General features: G+C 41.7%; 1 protein-coding gene across 1 annotated transcript in view; it reads right to left on the bottom strand.

Annotated features, from left to right (window-relative positions):
* IL1R1 (interleukin 1 receptor type 1) overlaps positions 1-17,174 on the bottom strand; it is a 58,067-nt gene extending 40,893 nt beyond the window's left edge. The window contains exon 1 of the mRNA XM_016120769.2: positions 16,833-17,174. The gene's annotated coding sequence lies outside the window, so the exon portion shown is untranslated. The remainder of the gene's footprint in view (positions 1-16,832) is intronic.
* Positions 17,175-20,095: the final 2,921 nt, after the last annotated feature.

The following is a 20,095-nucleotide window of genomic DNA, read 5'->3' as shown; positions in this document are numbered from 1 at the left end:
GAAAGTTCTCTGTCTTGGGTTCAAGGGTTGAAAGAAGAGTACATAGTGGCACAGATTCCTTCTTTTCCTCTCACATCCTCATAAATAAATCACTGAATTAAGAGCCTAGTTGGTGGATGCTGATCTGTTTCTACTCTAGGTTAGTTAGACCTGCTGATAACCTCAGCTTACAATCTAGAATGTAGCTGGTATTGTCCTCAGAAGAGGCCAATGCTACTAGGCCTTGAGTAGCAAAAGCAGAAGCCTATTGTCTCAATTCCCCAATAGCAGGATAAAGATTCAGAACCTGCATTGGACCAGACTTTGGGAAGGAAACACGGAAGATCTCTTGAGTGTGATTTATGCATGGGCTCTCAGAAGGTGGCTCCAAGGATTCTCTCTCGTATTCTTCTAGATCTGTGCTCTCCAATATGCGTAGCTTCTAGAAACTTTAAGCTATTTAAATTATTTAAAATTAAATAAAATTAAAAACCCAGTTCCTGAGTCACACTAGCCACACATCATTACTGGCTACCATATTGAACAGCCCAGCCACAGACATCTCTATCACTGTGAATTGTTCTAATGGACATTGCTGCTCCAAAATTCAGATGATTAAGGGCCTCTGGAACAGGCATCATTCTCCAGCAAGCTAGCTTTCATCCAGAATAGATAAACTGCTCATTTTACTTTTATATCTGAACAAGAATCTTCTTCACACCTTCCTCTTTTCTTTCGATCAACCATGTCTTCATTCAGTCTGTCTTTCACTGTTCAGCTAAATCCTAACTGCTCACTTTCCCTCATGAGAAATATTGGTCTGTAGTTTTTTCTCTTGTAATCTCCTGTTTGGTTTCGATATCCAAGTAATGCTAGCCTCACAGAGTTGAGAAGAACTCATGAGTTGGAAAGAATTTACTTCTCAATTTTCTGTAAGAGTTCGTATAGAATCGATATTATTTCTCCCTTAAGTGTTTGATAGAATTCACCAAGAAAATTATTTGGGCCTAAAGATTTTTTTGTAGAAAGATTTTTAACTACAAATTCAATTTCTTTAGTAGATAGAGGGCTATTCGAGGTATCTCTTCTTGAGTGTCTTTCAAAGAATTTGTCCATTTCACTTCAGTGCCATTGCTTTTTTGCATAATTTTGTTCCTAACATTCTGTTATTTTTCTTTTAATATGCGTAGTGTAGTGCAGTGATATCATCTAATTCCTGCTATTGATATTTCTGTCTCTGTCTTTTATTCTTAATCATTCTGGCTAAAGATTTATTAATTGTATTAATCTCAAAGAATCAGCTTATAGTGTACTTGATTTTCTCTATTGTATTTCTGTTTTCTACTTAATTGTTTTCTACTTTTATCTGTCTTATTTCTCTTTGCAGATCTGAAGTTTTCTCATTACAGCCGTGTCCTCTCCAACATTCTTCCTGTGAAATGGAGCTGCCTCGGTCACCCTTGGCTCTCAGCTCTGTCTCATCAATTCAAGAAGTTTGCTGAGTTATACTTGGGTCCCCCTTCCCTATGGAAATGGCTGGACACTCTTCCATGGCCTGACAACTCTCAAGTTAACAAGCAGAAGCAATTGTAGGGCTCACCTCATTTGGTTCCTATCTCTTAGAGATCATTCTCCTTTGCTGGCTGATGTCCAACATCTTAAACACCCTAGTTTCATGTATTTTGCAAAACTTGGGGGGTTGTCTCTGATATGAGAGTAAATCCAGGCCCTACTGTTCAATCTTGGTTGGTAGCAGAAGTCTGCTACATAGTTTCTGAAGTTCATAAATATGGCAGTCAGCCATAACCATGTCTAAAATTTTTTAAACATCTCAAAAATTTTTAATTTTAGTTGGAAAAGTTTTTGATATATTTATAAAATGTAACACAGAATTAATAATTGTTGGTCAAACCAAGGCTTTTCTTGTTGTTTGTGTGTGTGTGTGTGTGTGTGTGTGTGTGTGTGTGTGTGACGAGGGTGGGATTTGAACCAAGACTTTTGAGGAAGTAAATTGTGAATGACAACAGGTAAAGGACAATTGTTTGGTCCCAGAGGCAGAGGGGCCAGTTGTGAGGCACCAGCCTGAATGGAAAAACTCTCAAGGTTGCGCCACTTGACTTGAAAAGGAAAGAACAGTTGTGAAGAAAGGAGGGATAGAGGGAAGGAAAGGAATGATGGAGGAAAGAAGGGAAGGGGAAAATGGAAGAAGGGAGATCTGTGAAGTCTAAAGAGCCAATCCTCTATCTCCAAGTTTGCCAAACCCAAGACTTTTGAAGGACAAATTATTAGCAATTGTGATTGCTTGAATACAGGTGTCTGGAAGGAGAAGTTGAGAGGAAATTCTAAAAGTGTTTTACAAATGTTAAAAAGAAAAAGTTATTCTACTTGAGTGACTCTCAAAGGTCCCCGAGACTCTTTCAGGGGCCCACAAGGTCAAAACTACTTAGAAAACAATTTAAGGATGGTATGTGCCTTCTTCACGCACATTCTCTCATGAGTGTACATTTTTAGAAGATAAATGATGTATTTCTAATTTTTTTGTTTTCAAAATATAATTATTTTTACAAAAAAAAAAAGATGTTATTTGTATTAACAGGTAATGAATTCATTGTTACTCTTAAATGATCAATAAAAATTTATTTTATTACTGATATAAATAAATCTCTTTAAAGTTCACAATAGTTTTTAAAAGTGTATAGAGACCCTTAAAATGAAAAACAGCCTAAAATATGTAGTAGCTGCTGTAGTCTGGAGCCCAGCCATGCGGTGCTGAGCAAGTCACTGAACTTCTGTGTCTCAGTTTCCTTAACAGTAGATTTAATGTTGTTAACAGTCCCCACTTTATTGGATTGTTATGAGACCTAAATAAACTAATATGTAAAAAGCAGTTAAAAATCATCTGATACGTAGTCAATGGCAGAGATATTCATTATATGCCATACATTAATGATGTTTGGGGAACCTACTCAAGCTTTTCAAACCTATGAAATGAGTATAAAAATTCCTGCCCAGTTACATTGGAGAGTTATTGAGAAAATTACAGATAATTAATGTACCCGATAGTATTTTAACTGAATCATATTATGCAAATAAGCAAATATTACTGAAGCTTTATTAGGCATAAATTCCTAATGTGATGTCATTTTGGAATGGGGAGTTTTCTGGCAAAGAGTGGATTGGTATTTCTGGCTAAAAGAGTCACACTAGTCACCACAGCTGATAAATTCCTCATTCCGAAAAGATCAACCAAAACCACATTTAAAAAGCAGGGTATTACTACACACTCACTCAAGTCTAAAGTAACCAAGTGTGAAATGTATAAATAACTTGGTCTCTGTATGATAGGACAGTAAATTTAAGTCAATATCGTGAAGAATTATCAGGAACTGAAGTCTAAACGGTACTCAAAGATAACAAGGAACTTCAAGGAAATAAAAGGTCAGCTTGCAACCAGAAGTTTCTCAATACTTCTTACGTAAACACAGAAATTTAATTAGTACCAAGCTGAAGTGGATCTGTTTCTCTTTGTTTTTCATTGTTGAATCATTTCCTGCCTTGACAAAGGCAATACCTCTTTCCCATTCTCCCTATGCTTCTAAACTTCAGCTTACTATTGCGAAAGCAATCCCACTCCTCATTGCAAAATAGGTGTCCCAAGCCATTAGATGTCACGTGCACACACGCACACGTGCGCACACACGCATATGCACACACATTTCTGAAGTCCTTATTGGTGTTTCATATCTCGTGTCACTATCTAGCTTACTGTATTATTTTGTGATCTTGTTTATTAACCACTTGCCTCTACTAGAATGTGAACGCCATGAAGGTAGGGTTTTGTTCATTTTGTTCACTGTTGTATTATCACTGTCTAGAAGAAAGCCTGCAGGTGCTAAGTACATTTTAAATGATTTATAGGAGGGAGGGAGGGAAGGAGGAGGGGAGGAATCATTTTACTCTGCACTGAAAGTCCTTGCACTTGATTTCAGTAGTTTTCGAACTTTCCATTTAATAATACCTTATTTTCTTTGTCCCAGTTCTTTTCCACAACCAGTTATCATTCTCTTGGCCACGTTTATTTTGTCTCCCCATGCCTTACCAATGCATATAAGCAGGTCTTTAGTTTTAGGATAACTTATCTGTCCTGGATCCTTCCAAAGTAGGTAAGTAGCTAACTCAGCCAAAGGGACATCAAAAGATGGAGACCTGGACCAAAGTATTTCTCACCTGAACATGGGAGGGAGCAGAGAAAAGAAAGCCAAAGTCCAACTCACCAATCAGCCATCTCCAAGATTGCCACACCCAAAGGCCTGAAAGATGTATTTACATAGGAACTTACACCAGCAGCTCCAATTCACGGCTTGTCTTGGGGGCGAATAATTGGGCTGGGAAGAGAACTGACACTAAAGCCCCCTTCCTTCAAACCCGGGTTTGAAAACGGCCTTACCTGTGTGGTTACTTGTCTCTAAGGCTTGGCTCTCATCATACAGACCCCAGAATTCAGGCCTCTCAGTGTCTTAAACTTATAATGTTCTTATGAGACAGATGTGTAAGTCTAGAAGGAAATTCTGACTTCTCAGTGTAAAATAAAACTTATCACTGCCAGAGGAACAAGCTGTTACTATTCACTCACAGCATGTTTTCTTCTCCAGGAAGGACACATTGGGAAACCAAGATGCCAGAAGTTGTCTTAATGATCAAGGAATGAGGCAGGAGTGGGATCCTATTGTTTAACACCATCAGTCTCAGGGGCCTTCATCCTCACCCTGCACCAAGGCCTCTCAGGTGCTGACTTCACAGTCTGAGAGGGCACCGTCCCATTATCTGGGAGGCCTTATGTCTTGTTCCATGGCAGGCAAGGCCTCTTTGTGATGGACACATTTTTTTCTTTAGCTGTATTCCAGAGCACAGCATGGAAGCCAGTTCATTGCAGTAAGGTGGTCCAGTCTTACTTCTAATGATTCAAAGGGTGATCTTCTGTGCTGGGAATCACATTTTTTGAACATATTAAACAAATGTATGTTCTTCCCTGGTCACCCTTTAATTATTTCTGGTTGCCCAGTGGCTTCATACCTTGGAAGAGGAAGCATCTATTACTTCAGGGAGCAGAAGATGGAGGCAAGAACAAAGAAGCTAATGCTGGTCTTCAAACTTCAGAAGAAAGTTTAAGTCCATGCTTAAACTCTCAATAGCTTAAGCTAAAATGTTATTAATTGTAATATGCACAATAGGAAAGAAAGTGCTGTCAAGTAACTATGACCTACCATCTATTAATAGATGAAAAGATGTGGTAAAAAAACAAACAAAAAAAACTGTACCAGGTACAGGGAGTAAAGGGATTTATTTAGAATGCATTAAACTGGGCTTTACATCCCAAGGGTCAAGGATCAAGACTGGACTCATAAGTCAAAGAATAAGCAAGGCTAGGCCAGGACAGTGGACAAGGGAGCTCATTTGCCATGTAGCCAGGGCATGGAAGATGTCCTATGACTGACAGGAAGAGCCTACAGAAGGAGGTAAAGGAGGAAACAGAAGCTTAGCTCTCACGGTTAAGTCTGGAAGAGGGGGTAGAAACCTGTGGTCACTGAGAATAGTAAGAAGCAAAACTGAGAAACTATACACATGCAAATTTTATCTAGAAAAATATTAGCCTGCTCTTAAAGAAAACACCAGGACCAAGTATAGAAAGTCTGCTAACGTGATTTCACCTATTTCTTTTCCAATGGGAGAAAAAAATGAATTCAAGATGTTTGGGAGACACGAACTTTTTTTGTATCCTCTAATCTAACACCGTGCAAAGCACTTCATGAATACTTTTTAATACTTTAAAATCACACTTAAAGAAAGTGATCACAACTCCAGGAAATCGATCTCTGTCTAGTCCCCTTTCTGGATCACTAGCAACACTTACAGACTTTCTTATAAAGAAAATTCCCAAAATATACCGAGGAGAACTGAGATGTAATAAAATTAATCCAGAAACATCATTTACAGAAGTGTCTTGGCCATTTACAACAAAACCTGGCTGACCTTTATATTTTATATTTGTTATTTTGAAAAGAAAGAGGAAAAGAAGCAGTTACCATATTTATTGAAAAGTCAATGTGGCAAAAATCATTAAGCAATATCATGCTAACCATCAAACCTCTTAATGGCTGCACAATCTTTTCAAACTCAGAGTTTTCACTGTTACTAATAGAGACAACACTATTCTGGTGTGGGGAGGGGGGAAAGTTCTTCAATTCCTTCCTCAAGAGGACTGAGAAGGGACAAGGAAAGTGTTAAAAGTTAGAGAAAAGGAAAGAGATGAATAAGGCAACAACTAGAAAAAGTCTAAACCACCCCATGTAATAAGCCCAATGAAAACTGGTATGTGTAACCTACACAGGCTTCTTGTCCACCCTGACAAATCACAGCATTAGACATAACATGCTTTTCTTCCACACAATCCAGACTAACCAGATAAAGAGCACTGGGCAATCTCGGACTTGCCTTGTTCTTTAGTTTTGGCCATCAAAACTTTCCAAGCAGGGCTGCCCACTGCCTCCAGGATGAACCCCAGACAACTGGATCTCACCTTTCAGACCCACCTTGATCTCCCTGAACCCTACCTTTTAGACAGTTTCCCTCCTGGCCCTGGATGCTTCTTGGCTTCGTCAAACACCGCCCCAATCCCCTTGACGGTTCCCCATCACTGACTCTTCCCTCTACACAGAATGTTGTCTGTCCATCTTCCTCCTCCAACTCAGTTCCCTCCTCCTCACCCTTGCGAACCCACCCTAAATTTTGATACTCCTTCCGGGGTGTGTGCTAGGGTCTTCTCACCCCTTCGACTGGGTGAAAAGTCAGTTATCTCCCCTCTCTGAACCGTGGGCTGCACCTTCCCCTCCTGAGGGTATGGGCAACCCCCATTTTGCAGCACTTCAGTTTTCTCCCCAATACACAGTCCAATGCTAAAAGCCTGGCTCTTTCTCCTTAGCTTGAACAGAGCAAATGTTTAAAGCTCTGCCAATTGAATGAAAGTGACTACATTTACATGGCGGCTGATCCTCGAACAAGGTTTGAACTGCGTGAGGCCACTTATATGCAGATTCTTTTCCAAAACATACTGTAAGTGTATTTTCTCTTGATTGTGATAGCATTTTCATTTCTCTAGCATACTTTATCATAAGAATACAATATGTAATATAACATATAAAATATGAATTGACTGTGTATGTTATCGGTGAGGCTTCCAGTCAACAGCAGGCTATTAGTAATGTTTGTAGGTATCAAACATTATATTTGGAGGATGCAGAGGTAGTGCCACAGCCCCACATTGTTCAAGGGCCAGCTGTACTTATGCCTACCATGCCTTAGAAAATTCAAACCACGCCGACAAGATAGCCTTTGATAACTTGCAGAGATGAGGTTCTCTGGGAAAAGTCCACCAGCAGGCAGGATTTGGCAATCGCTCAGGATAGCCTTGTGCTAGCCAGCTTCTTGTTTACTTGATAAGTGACTGAATTTATGGCTGTCTATTTCCTGGGTCAGTGGTTCTCAACCCACATTATACCAGCTACACAGTATATAATCACCTTGAGAGTTTTTTTAAATTCTTATGCCAAGGCAGCATCCCAGACCGACTGCATCACAGCCGCTTGGGGTGTGGGGAGCAGGCATTAGTATTTTCTAAGGCGCCTCAGGTGATTCCCATACACAGCGGATTGACAATTGCTGGCCTAGACCACAGAGGGGATCAAAGTCAGGAGCGGTTTGTTCGGTTTGTATGTAATGCAGTGGGTTCACTGATGCAGCAGCACCCCTTTTCTACGCTGACCCGGCAGACCAGGACCAGGCCAAGAAAGAGCTCAGCTCAAGGGGCTCGTCCACTTGCAGCAGGTTGGCCTGGAACAATGACTTACAATCTGGACCTCAGTTCTAGACTAAAGGAAGTACCTGTGTTCACCACCCTACCCTTCCCCACCAGCACTTCTCACTTGTCTATGAATCTAGATTCTGTACACTATGTCACACTGCCTTATGAAATTTTTTAAAAATTTCAACCAAGAAAAGAAAAATTTAATTCTGATCTTGCAGTTAAATAAATCTCGGATTTTGAGGTCAATGATAAGTATTCAAGCACGGTGAGTGGTGTTGGGTTTAATTTCTCACGTACTGCAATAGCAAAAATGTACCCTCCTTTCTCCCTATGAGTCAGCTCAGTAACCCACTGAGTTAATCTAGAGAAATGCTTAAACCTTGAGGGAGATTTATTCAAAAGAAGTAGTCATGGAAAGTTCACATGAGACTTTTGAAGTCAAGTCTAAGTACACATTCTATCACCACTGACTACGATCATATATTTTTCCCCCAGGAAAGAAGTCCTGTGAATCTTTGCCAATAGTTTTACAGATTATCCTCTTTTTGTTTTGATTGCTTTGTTTCCAGCTTTATTAAAACATAGTTCTCATATAACACAGTGTCAGTTTAAGGCGTGCGTGTTCACTGGGTACATTTACTGTTGTGATGTGATCGCCAACACAGCACTAGCTAATATCTCCATCGTATCGTATAACCACCACCTCTCATGTGTGGTGAGAATATTTAAGATCTCCTCTCTTTTGCAACTATCAAGTATATAACACAGCATTATTACCTATAATCACCACGCTGAGTATTAGAACCCCCAACTTGCTAACCTTAAAACTGGAAGTTTGTACCCTTTGGCCATCTCCCCATTTTGCCCACTCTCAGCCCCTGGTCACACCACTCCAGTCTTTGTTTCTCTGAGTTCAGATGTTTTAGACTCCACATATAAGTGATATTACGCATCTTTCTCTGTCTGGCTTATTTCACTTAGCATAATATCCTCATGTTCCATCTATATTGTTGTAAATGTCAGGGTTTCCTTCTCTCTCATGGCTGAATAATATTCCAAGACATATATATATATAATCACCTATTTTATCCATTTATTCATTTACAAACATTTAGGTTTTTTTCTTATCTTGGCTCCCAGAGAAATATCTACCAAGTCCCTACTATACTTGGATTTGTACCTTGTTATTATACATATATTACACCTATATTGATTTTAGCTCAGATTTTACCTACTAGTCATTTCAGAGGGTAGAATAAAAGCTTTGCACATAACACCTTTTTTAAAAATTAGCTTACAGGTACATGTGCTAATTTGGACGATAAATTCCTATCAGAGGGGGTGGAAAGAAGCCTTAATCGTATGCTTCGGCATTCATGCAGATATGACTGCTCCAACTACATCTTAAAGAGAACCATTCTATAAACTAGCATTTCCCATCTTAAAATCCCCTTAGAATTTAGCACAATGATATATAAAGACATTTGGGGATCCAGCAGACCCATGTCCAAATCCTGACTCTGCGATTCACTTGCTACCATCGTGAGAAGTCACCTGTTATCTTGGGGCCTCAATTCCTTCAGAACAAGTTGAAAATAATAAAAACTCATGTAAGGAACACATGTAATATCTGCAAAGCACTCAGACATCACTGGGAGGAGATGGATGGCAGCTGGCACCTGTGCAGAAGGGCCCTGCTCTGTTGATACCTCCAACGGTTGGACAGGACAGCTGCTCGACAGCCTGGAGTGAAGAGATCAAGGGGCAAGAAGTAAAACTGCAGGTAACAAAAGGTCTAAGGAGAGTTAACCAGGATTTCTAGTCAAGTTCTACCCTCTCACTAACTCCAGGAATAGAATTAGGAAAGCCACAAAAGCCACATCAGTGTTGGGGGGGGGGGGTAGTGGGGGACAGTGAACTCATGGCTTTGGAATGTGTTGGCTTTGTGACCCATGTTGTTTGCATAAGTGACTGACGCAGCTACTGTTAACCTCAGCCAAGAAGGACTATGTTGTCAAGAGGGTCAGCATGTTTAGAAAAAAGATGCAGAATAGTTTGTAAGCATATTTACTTCCAATAATTTCCTCTCAAATGATAAAAAAAAAAGGGGGGGAGCAAACTTTCTGCAAAACACACAAACGAACAATTGTTTAGTTCTATAGCACTATCATCATTCATTCATTGATTTGGGGGATATCTGAAATCTTCAGAATCAAACTTGCTAAAAGCCTCACAAAAATGTTAGTCTTTAAAGCAATCATACCATCATTGTGGACAGATCGAATATGGATAAAGGGAAACCAAAAGCCTAAAAATCTGTGAATTCTAAATATTTATTTCAATTATGATGAGCACAGATACATTTCAAGTTTTGTAAATACGATCTGGACTTTCCTTTTGTAACCATCCCTTGGCAGCCCCTTTCGCCTATTGTTATCATTTGATAACCACCCACCCTCGTGTTGCATTCATCTGGGCAATTCTGTTTGAATTACGAACCTGAGATTCACCTGCAGAGTCTCTTCTCAGAAGCAAACCCTCCCCTTTTTACACTGGACCGGGAGGATCCCTGAGATGTTCACTGATCTAGCTTCCTTTCCACTTCCTGCCCAGATAGTCCTACATCCATGAAAATCTGCATCCCTTACCACCTCTTCTGGGTGGATGATCGCCGAGGCCTTCATCCGAGACACATGTGCGTGCACACATGCACGCACACACGCACACATGCAGACACACACTTAACCCCCACTCTGTTCTGGCTACTCTGTTTTGATGACTTGTGCCATAGAGAAGGGCCTGAATGCCCAATCGACAATACTTTTTCTCAGTCCTTTATGTTTATTTATTCACAATATGGAAGCCCCTCTCAGCTTAGAGCTTCACCATCTGGTTGGTCCAGTTCCCACCCCTTCTAAGGGCCTTGCCAATGATACAAACACCTAAGCAAAGAAGCCCCATAATAATGGAACCAGAAGGGTCAGAGGAAAAGTGGCTGCAATTTAGAGAGGGTCCTCTCCTAAGGGCATTCCCCGGAGGATAAGGCTTAGGACTTTTGTTCTGTTCTGGAACATAGAGACCCATGGCCTCCGAGTCCAAGGGCCAGTCACAGCTCTGCCCTTTGCCCACTCTGTGGTCTTGTGGAAAGTTCTTGATGCTTCACCTCTAAAGTTAGGGGATAACCCTTCCCACATCTCCAGAGAAGCTACAGCCCCAAAGGGCTCCCCAGCACCAAGCAGGTCCCCGAGGTAGATTTGCATGTGGCTCACACTGCAAGGCCAAGGTTTTTATCAGGAACCCAGAAGTGGCCAAGCCCTCTCTGTTGTCCCCTTCTTGCCTTCCTTTTTATTGTTGGCCTTTGATTTTGTCTTAAAACTGGACCGTGAGCTACTTCGCATTTTCTTCATCTTTGTAATTTCCCTCCCACCTCCTCCTCCTCTCACCATCTGTAGCACACAGGGCAGGGCTTAGCCCAGACCGGACACTCCATAATAATTTGTCTTAATGATCAGTTAGTTGAGTAATGCATGAGTTTATAAATGAGAAAGTTCTTCGTAAACTGAGTTTTAATTCTGGGAGAAGTAGAACATATTTTTGCAGAATATCTCCATGGCCATATTTAGGCAAAAGCTTTTTTTGCTTGTCACACACACAGGAATTCAGGGCGGAGCAAGAGAGTGCCATGTGCTGGATGCCAGTCTTATACCAAAGGTCACCCCTGTGACAACCTTTTGTGGCAAATACAATGACATCCTCCAGTGCTCACGCACAGGAGCTGTGTCTCTCTAACATCATATAGATGAGCATTTATGGTCTTTGAGATAAGACTTTACAGACTCTGCCACCATCTCCCCAGACTGTGGCTAAAGACTACCTGAAATTCAGAAGGAAATCTGAACTCCTTGCAAGTGGCCCCAAATGCCTGTGCTGATCTGGCCCTGCCTCTGTCTCCCACTCACCTCCAACCTCCCCGCCACGCATGGACAGTCATGTACAGACCTTCTTTCTACTCCTCCAACACGGCCCTAATGCTGCTGATTCCTCTGCCATCAGCCCGTCTGCCTTACTATTCGTCTCTCCCCCACCATGATGCCCCATTGCCAAGCTAACATAGATCTTGTCCCGTTGGTCACTGTCTCAACAACTACCTGTCTCTTTTATAGTGTTATTGCTATGTGTGCCACTCGAGTTGCTGCCAGGCTGTTTTTCTGTGAGCCCTGAAAGCAACAGCCATATCTCCCTTCTGCACTGTGGCATCCCATGGTTAATTTGATGTGGTTAGCTTGAATGGGCCATGGGAAGCCCAGACAGCTGGTTAAACATTGCTTCTGGGTGTGTCTGGTAGAGATTAGCATTTGAATTGATGGACTGAATAAAGCAGATGGTCTTCCCCAGTGAGTGGGGCTCATCTAATCTGCAGAAAACCTAAATAGAGCAAAAAGGCAAAGAAAGACTGGACTACCTCTGCCTGACTGCTTAAACTGGAATGCTGATCTTCTGCCCTTGATGCTCCAGGTTCTCAGGCCTTTACACCTGGATGGAGTGTCCAACAGCTGCTCTCTGGCTCTCAGGTCTTGGAAATACACCACTGGCTTTCTTCAGTCTATGTCTTGCAGATGGCCAGTTGTGGGACTTATCCTTCATAATCCCATGAGCCAATAACTAATCATAAATTTCTTTCTGCCCTATTGGTCCTATTTCTCTGGGGAAATCTGACTGATGCAGTACGAAAGAGGTGGAAGACAATACAAGAAACTACTAAGAACAGTTACCTATTGATGAGAAAGAGGGAACGAGATGTCTGGGGAAAGGATACCATTTGGGATCTTTACCAAATGGCATTTTAAACTGTGTGTCATCTATTCAAAAGTAAATAAACCATGTGTTATCTATTAGAAGAAAAATTTTTTAATTCCAAAATCTTACTGAAAAGTTTAACAGAAAAATAAGTAAAATGCTATTTTAAATTAGATTCTTATCTCCATTTTGTAACTGGAACAACTAAGCAAAGAGAAGGTAAATAAATTGCCCAAGAGAAAACAGAGTCGGATCCCCGCACCCGAGCCAGCACTTGCCGTGCCTTCTCGGTCTCCTCGAGGCATTTTTAGGGCTTCTTTGGTGCAGAATTGGGGCTCACTGGAGAGGAAGTAAGAGGAAAGTGTCCCTGCGTATTATAAACATTCATCGTATGTGGGTCGGCATGATAACTCAGATGGTCTTGCCAGGGAACATCCCATCTGACAATCAACTCTAGGTGCCACTTCACACTGTCCCATGTAGGTTCAGAAAGACTGAGGCTTAGTGTCCCTCTCAAACCCCCGAGAAAGGACAGGACGTGGCTGAGCTCTCAGGCTCAACACCTCCAAATGCAACAGAACCAAACTCGTGGCAACTTTGGATGGAAGAACATCAGCAGCCAGTTGTCTGGACCAGTGGGGCACATGGGTAAGGAAGCTAAACTGACTTGATGTAGATTGGTGTTTCTTTCATCCCTAGCTGGCACCTCTGGGCCATGTACTGAGCTTCTCTGAGTCTCAGTTCGTTTAGATCCTAGAGCTAGGATAATGACACTGATCTGGCAAATTTGTGAGAAAGATTAGAAATGATGGCTGTAAAGAACCCAGGAGAGTACATATTCTTTCACGGGAGCACGATACATGGTGACCATACACCCAAGTGAGCAGCACAAACGTCGCCATCTGTCCGAAACCCATGTGTCGTTGTCTCTAAAGGCCAGTCAGTCTTACCCTCACCAACACGTGGACTCAAGAGTAAGAATGTCTGAATCACGAATCCCCGCTGCGCATCAACTACTGGTATGACTAGGCAGATTATTGTTGTTAATCTGAGAAATAAGATGATAATAATGGCCACCTCATCTCTGAGGTACTTAGAACCAGGTCTCACACATAGTAAGTGCTCTATTAAGTAATAGCCATCATTATTATTTATTCAGTATCCAAGTTCAAACCATTCCTAAACGTCACTTTGGTTTTGATTTTAATACTGAGCTGAGGGTTAGAGTGAAGGTTTGTATTCCCTATAAAGCTTTTCGTACTCACACCAAGTCCAGGCAAGCTTTCTCCTTATGAAAGCAGTGCTCCACATTTTCCTGGTTCTACCCTTGGCTTGTATTCATTTACTTAGTCTCCATGAAGAGCTTTAGAAGTTTACTCAAAAGAAATAGAAACCAACTCAAACTAAACTAAACAAACAGAATAATCAATTTGCTTCCAGAAAAGCTCCATTTTTTAAATTTTCTATAATTCCTTTTCGGAATATACCTGTCTCTGTAGGGTTAGGTTAAAATGTTCCTAGGTCCCTTCTGTTGAGCCTCCACAGAGTGTCAGACCTCAAACCAAGCCCTGGAGAGAGAAACACATACACAAAAACAGTCCCTGCCTTTGAGGAGTTCTCACTGGAGGTCAAAGCAAAGCAAGTGGACGAAGACGATACAATATGGGAAGAATCGCATATTGTCCTCTCAAGTGAGGGGCGGGGGGGGGAAGCAACTAATATAAACCATTTTTAGCCTAAGTATGTCCATATGCTGCTGGAACGCATTTTAACGTTGCTGAATCTGAGAGCCAAGAAATATGTTGTAACACACGCTCACAACTTTTCAAATTTAGAATTATAAGACATTGTCAAAATTTCAGCACGCACCTCTCCTAACATGTAGATTTTATAAAGTAAGAATAGAAATAGTAACACCATAGTAATAGTAACATTTTGTATTTTTACTTTTTTCTATTCAGAGAACTTTCCGCTATCTGGTTTCTTCCTGTTCCCAGTTCATGCGGTGCATAGAAAGTTGATCCTTATCTTTAAATTTTATAGATAAAAAGGAGATAAAAATCACAAATACTGAGGCTTGCCCTAGGTTGTTCAAATGGTAAAAAAAACAAAAAACAAAAAACACACAGAGCAAAAGCATCTGACTTATTGAGCAACAGCAAATGAGGTCAAAGAGCTCAGAATCAGGTTGGCATAAGTTACTGTAATAGACACTCGCTTTGATAACAAGTAACCAAAAAGGCAAGAAACCAAACCCAAAGGAACAGAAAAGGAAGTCAGAGGTTTTACAAAGTGTTTCCTTAAAGCAAGTTAAGACAACAAAATAGCCTTTGCCAGTTTAACAGATTAGAACATTTTTTAAAAATTGTGAAACCCAATTTTGGTGAAAATGTGGGAAAATGGTATTCATACAGGGTTGGAAGGAACGAAAGTTAATAGCATTTTCCTACATTAATTTAGCAGCAAAGATCCAGAGCTTCAAAAATACTCTTGTCTTTTGACCCCACAGAACCTCTGGGGATTGAGCCCATAGAAATAATCCAGAAGCAATCCAAAGACGTCTCTACAAAGATGTTAGTCTTCATGATGTCAGTAATAGGGGGAAAAAATCAAATGTTTACCAACACGATTTAATAAATTAAATGTATAATGTGATTTAAAAGCTTTTGTAGGAAGAAATTTATTAACATGACAAGGTGTTTACAATATATTGCTGAAAAGGAAAGTAATAAAACATCGTGTGCCACAAGAATTTTTTTCTCAAAATAAAAGTGTGTTCAGAGAAAATATATACCCACAAACATGTTAACAGTGTTTGTCTCACAATGCTAGGTTTTTATTTTTCACCTTTTTAACTTATCTATATGCATTCCTTTTTGGTTTTATTTTTTAATAGTGAATATGTGCTATTTGTGTACATTTTTAAAGATCTATTTCAAAAGGTGGTCTTAGCCCATCTTTGACCGTACCTGCCAAGTTTCCCTCCTAAGTAAGCTAACAGACAGGCACCCAAACGGTTCGTGAATAAAAAAGATTAGCAAGTGAATTTGAGAAAGGCCATTAGTATATTTTAAATTCATCACCACTAATAAGAAGGGCAAATTCATCTCAAGAAGTGTTCCGCTCCTTCTGGCCAGCACTGTTCCTCTTTTTTTTCCCTAACAGATCCACAGATTTAGAGTAAACACACTTGGCCTCTAAAATGCACAGCATGATCCCCTGGCAGTGAATACTGTAATTTCCCGAACCAGCTGGTCACTAACTGCATCTACCAGAATAACATCCTCCCCCACCATCCAGCTTTTCCTACAGTCACGGTACATACTAGCATTTTGCATAAAAGCCAGGAGTTTTGAGTTGAATTGAATTGAAAGGTGAAACTCATTTTGTTCTCCTTTTCACTTTCTTATTTCCTTTCTTGAATCTTCCAGATTCTGTCCCATTTTCTTATTTTTTCCCACAACCACATACTGATAGAAATTATGAGTGCCAAGGGTGTCCAATAAGAAATACAGGACAATGTTTTTCACCCCTATGAGAGTGCACAGTCTTCCTTATAGCTGAAGGTGTAACATTTGTAAAGTCTGAAAAAAACATGCTCAGGCTTTTAAGGTGACAGTTTAAGCCCTTATTGAAGGAAGCAGATACAAGTCTTGCTGATATTATACATTATGATTTTAAATGCAACTAATAGATGTCTGTTGATAATAATGCAAATGACTTCAGTCAAACATTGGGCCAGATTATGCCCTGCTAAAATAGTAGAAGCTAAATGGAAAGTGATCAAATAAGTCTTTTTTCTAACATCAGCAACCATTTTAAGCAGATTATTTGCAATACCCTTCACTTCAACCTCATGATTTACCAATAGTCACAACTATTTATGGCTCGTAAGTAGTACCTCATGATAAAATATATTTCCCATACAATGCATGATTAATCCTCAAAAGAATAAAACATACATAATCACAGGTTATTTTTTAATGTGACTCGTAGACATATCTTAAGTATAAATATGCCTACAGAGCCACATAGCTCCAAGAAAATCTTCAAATCTTGTTTTAACAGAGTAACACTATCATTTCATCAGATTCCATTTGTCCCTCCTAAATATTTCATCCACGTCCAAGTAAAGAGAAAGACAAGGAAGGGAAAACACAGGAACAAAAACCCGAAGTGCAGTTCATCATCTTACCGTTTCCTTTCCTGGTCACCAAGTCATCCAGGCCCGGCTGGCCCGGCAAGAGACGGTCACTCTGACTGCGTGTTAGCGCAGGGTTTCTCCGCAGAACGAAGCCAGCTGAGCTGACGTTGGTTATTAAAAACAAAAGTGCGTTTTGAAGCCAGCCCTTGGTAGACTGGCCAATTCCCTTTTTCTCTTTCCAAAGAGCCCAGGGTTTGGTTTACTGAGCACAAGAGTGACACCTCACATCTTGTCAAAAGACACAACTGTGCTGAGGTTAAAAGAAAGAAGAAAGTGGGCTCTGAGTGGTGCCTGTGTCAGAGTCTGTGAGGGCTTTAATCCTCAGCAGTGACACATGCAGGGAACTATGAGCGGGAAACTCAGAGTCGGGCAGCCAGCCAGACTCATTTAGAAAACGTGCCAAATCCTTACGCAACACGAGCACTCTCACTGCACCTTCACTTCTAGCATTTCACAAGGCTATGTCTCTCCCCTCTTACGACTCTGTGTTAAACCTGGGCAAGGCTTGCTGACATGTCCGGCCTGTCATAGCATCCCATCGCCAGTGTCTGTAGTCTCACACCTCCTCCCTTTTCTGTCAGGCTCCCAACCCTTCTTTAAAGAGCACGGATGTGATGCTATAGGACCTTTACTCAGTTCTTTCCATGTTCCAGACCCAAGGTCTCCTCACAAGGTGCCCACCACCCTTGCCATGCACCCTGGGAACACTGCAAGGCTCTCTTCTCAGCATCCCAGAAGTGGGGAGACCTGCCGATCACCCCTCAGCTGAGGATGGTGCTTGGGGTGTGGCAGGGCAGGCAGACTAGGGGAGAAGGGGGCAGCAGCCAGAGCCTCTGGCTCCTGTGTGTGGCAGCCTGACACATCTAGGAGAGGCGGTGCTGTCCAAATACCTTTTATTTCTCTATTATGGCCCCTCCTGTGTCCTGCATTCAGATTCATTTTCTGTATATGACACGGGGTCCGAGCTCATCATGGTGCTACTCAAAAATCTGCAGCATGGAAGGAAAAATTGCCAAACCTCTTATTCTGACATTCAAGTTCCTTCATCAGCTGGGCACGACATACCTTTCTGCCTTATTCTTACTGCCTCATTAAAAAAAAAGGGGGGGGGTCTTTGCACAAATCTGTGTGGGCACCCATTGATCTTAGAAGACACTGCTCAAACCTTTGCTTGCACACACTCTGCAGCCACCATCCTGCCACGATCTCCCCTTATCCTCTTGAATGTGATACAACTCTCCCTTCTCTTCTCTGGCCCCTCCCCTTACTTCTAGGCTTCACACCTTTCACTCCAGCATACACCAACTTCGTCCTGGGTGATTCGCCCTGCCTGAACCCTTGTTTCCTCCCTGTAATAACAATAGAGGCAGCCCCCCAACTTCAGGATTGGCCCTGCGGGTCTGAGCCAGCCAAGGTCATTCTATCCTTCCTTCCAAAGAGATCAAGGATGGGCACAGCCAGGGCAAAGCCGGGCAGCACACGGAGTCCTCCGGCCCCAGCAAGGGCTCAGGGGTGGTCCAACCAGAGCAAAGCTTAGTGCTCTGTTCAGCAGTGCAGGACACACACACACACACACACACACGCACACACACACGCACACACACGCGCGCGCGCGCATGCACACACACCCCATCCCAAGAAGCTGCCATTGCTACCCTTCTCAAAACAAGGAGGGAAGCAAGCTTGAGGATGAAGCCCACACACATGGGATGGTTTCCAGAGAACTACAGGGAAAGTGCTAGAAACCGACTCAAGCCATATAATCACTGGAATATTAGGTGACGAGAGCCAACATATCCTTTTCGGTGTTTTTAAGCCGAGTCAGTCAAGTCGGGTTTTCAATTACCCGCAACTGAGTGTCCTGACTCCCAACGTCTCCCACAGTAGAAAGCAGCTGCAGCTGGCAAGCCAGAGAGAGCACCCTTGGGAAAGGGTGCTGACCTTTTCCTGGGCCCAAGCAGCTGATCACAGTTCTGGCTCCCTCTCTTCCCTACTCCCTGCTCCTCCTTCCTCATCCCTGTCTCCTCGCCCTCCTCCTCCCATGTCTCCTCCTCCCCTCTCTCTCCCCTCCCCTGCCTCCCACTGGTTCCTCTTCCTTTTCTTTTGCCCTCTTTTCATCTTTCCTCTCCTATTGAGAGACAAAGCCCCACTAGGAAGCTCTGAGTGGACAAGAGGGCCCATTAAGGAGAGAGGAGAATCTGCAGTTTGCAGTGATTTGCAGCTTTCGGACAAATAAAAGCCTGCTCTTGAGCCAACAGTTGCAGCTCTAAATTCAGAAACATTCTAGTGTCTTCCGAGGCAGCTGGCCAGGAGCAATGGACCTGGAGAGTGAATGATATTTTATTCAAGAGATCTTTCTGGCCCCTTCTAGGATATTTGCAAGAAAATAACAAAAGGATCAAGACCCAGCCTTGGCTCCAAGAAACTTACTGTCCAGTAGACAGGCAACCTGTGGGCATAACTCACCGTAGGTAATGACCTCTCAAAATAGGAGTTTGTCACCCCATTTTTTCCTAATTGATTTAGTTAATTATCTTTATCAAAACCTAAGCGGAGAGGAGAGAGAGAGTTCATTTCAAGGATTTTTCTGACCCTCTTTTGCACTCCAGATGACTTCTCCCTTCTTTCTTCCTGTTTCTCTGGGAGGAGAAAAATGTTAGGAATCTGCACTGTTTAGTTAACATGTGTGAACACACACTCACAAACTCACACACACGTACATGCACACTCAGACACACACTTCCGCCTGGGATTTATCTGTTGCTTAGCTTCCCCACAGAGGTCAGGGAAAAGAGTCAAAGTTGACAACAAAATTCAATGCCAGAAGTTAACGGAAAATCTCCAAAACTCTGGGATCGTTTAGGAATGCTGCGGCACAGAATTCACTGGGCCAAGCCCAGAGTTAACATTAAAACTATCAGAAGATGTTATTATGACACAATTTTATCATCATGGTCTTTGCAAAACTTCAGAATGTCTGTATTTACACTTAAGAGGTCAGAAATAATTCATATATTTTCCTGGAATATTTTTACAGAAAAGTTTGTACATTCAGAATCGACTTGCATGTAAGAATATCTTTAATGTGGTTAAAATCCACATGTTTCCTACATACCACAACTGATGAGAAAAGAGAACGTGAAGAAACATATACAACACATGTGTGCATGCATGTGTGGTTACATGTTTGCAAGCATGGCCTCTAACCTCGGCTCTCCCTGCACATTCTAAGAAAGGATTATGAACCTCTGTTT

Source organism: Rousettus aegyptiacus, unplaced genomic scaffold (assembly GCF_014176215.1).
Source record: "Rousettus aegyptiacus isolate mRouAeg1 unplaced genomic scaffold, mRouAeg1.p scaffold_m13_p_7, whole genome shotgun sequence".
In the NCBI taxonomy this organism is placed as follows: domain Eukaryota; kingdom Metazoa; phylum Chordata; class Mammalia; order Chiroptera; family Pteropodidae; genus Rousettus; species Rousettus aegyptiacus.
This window is presented reverse-complemented; position numbering and strand designations above follow the sequence as displayed.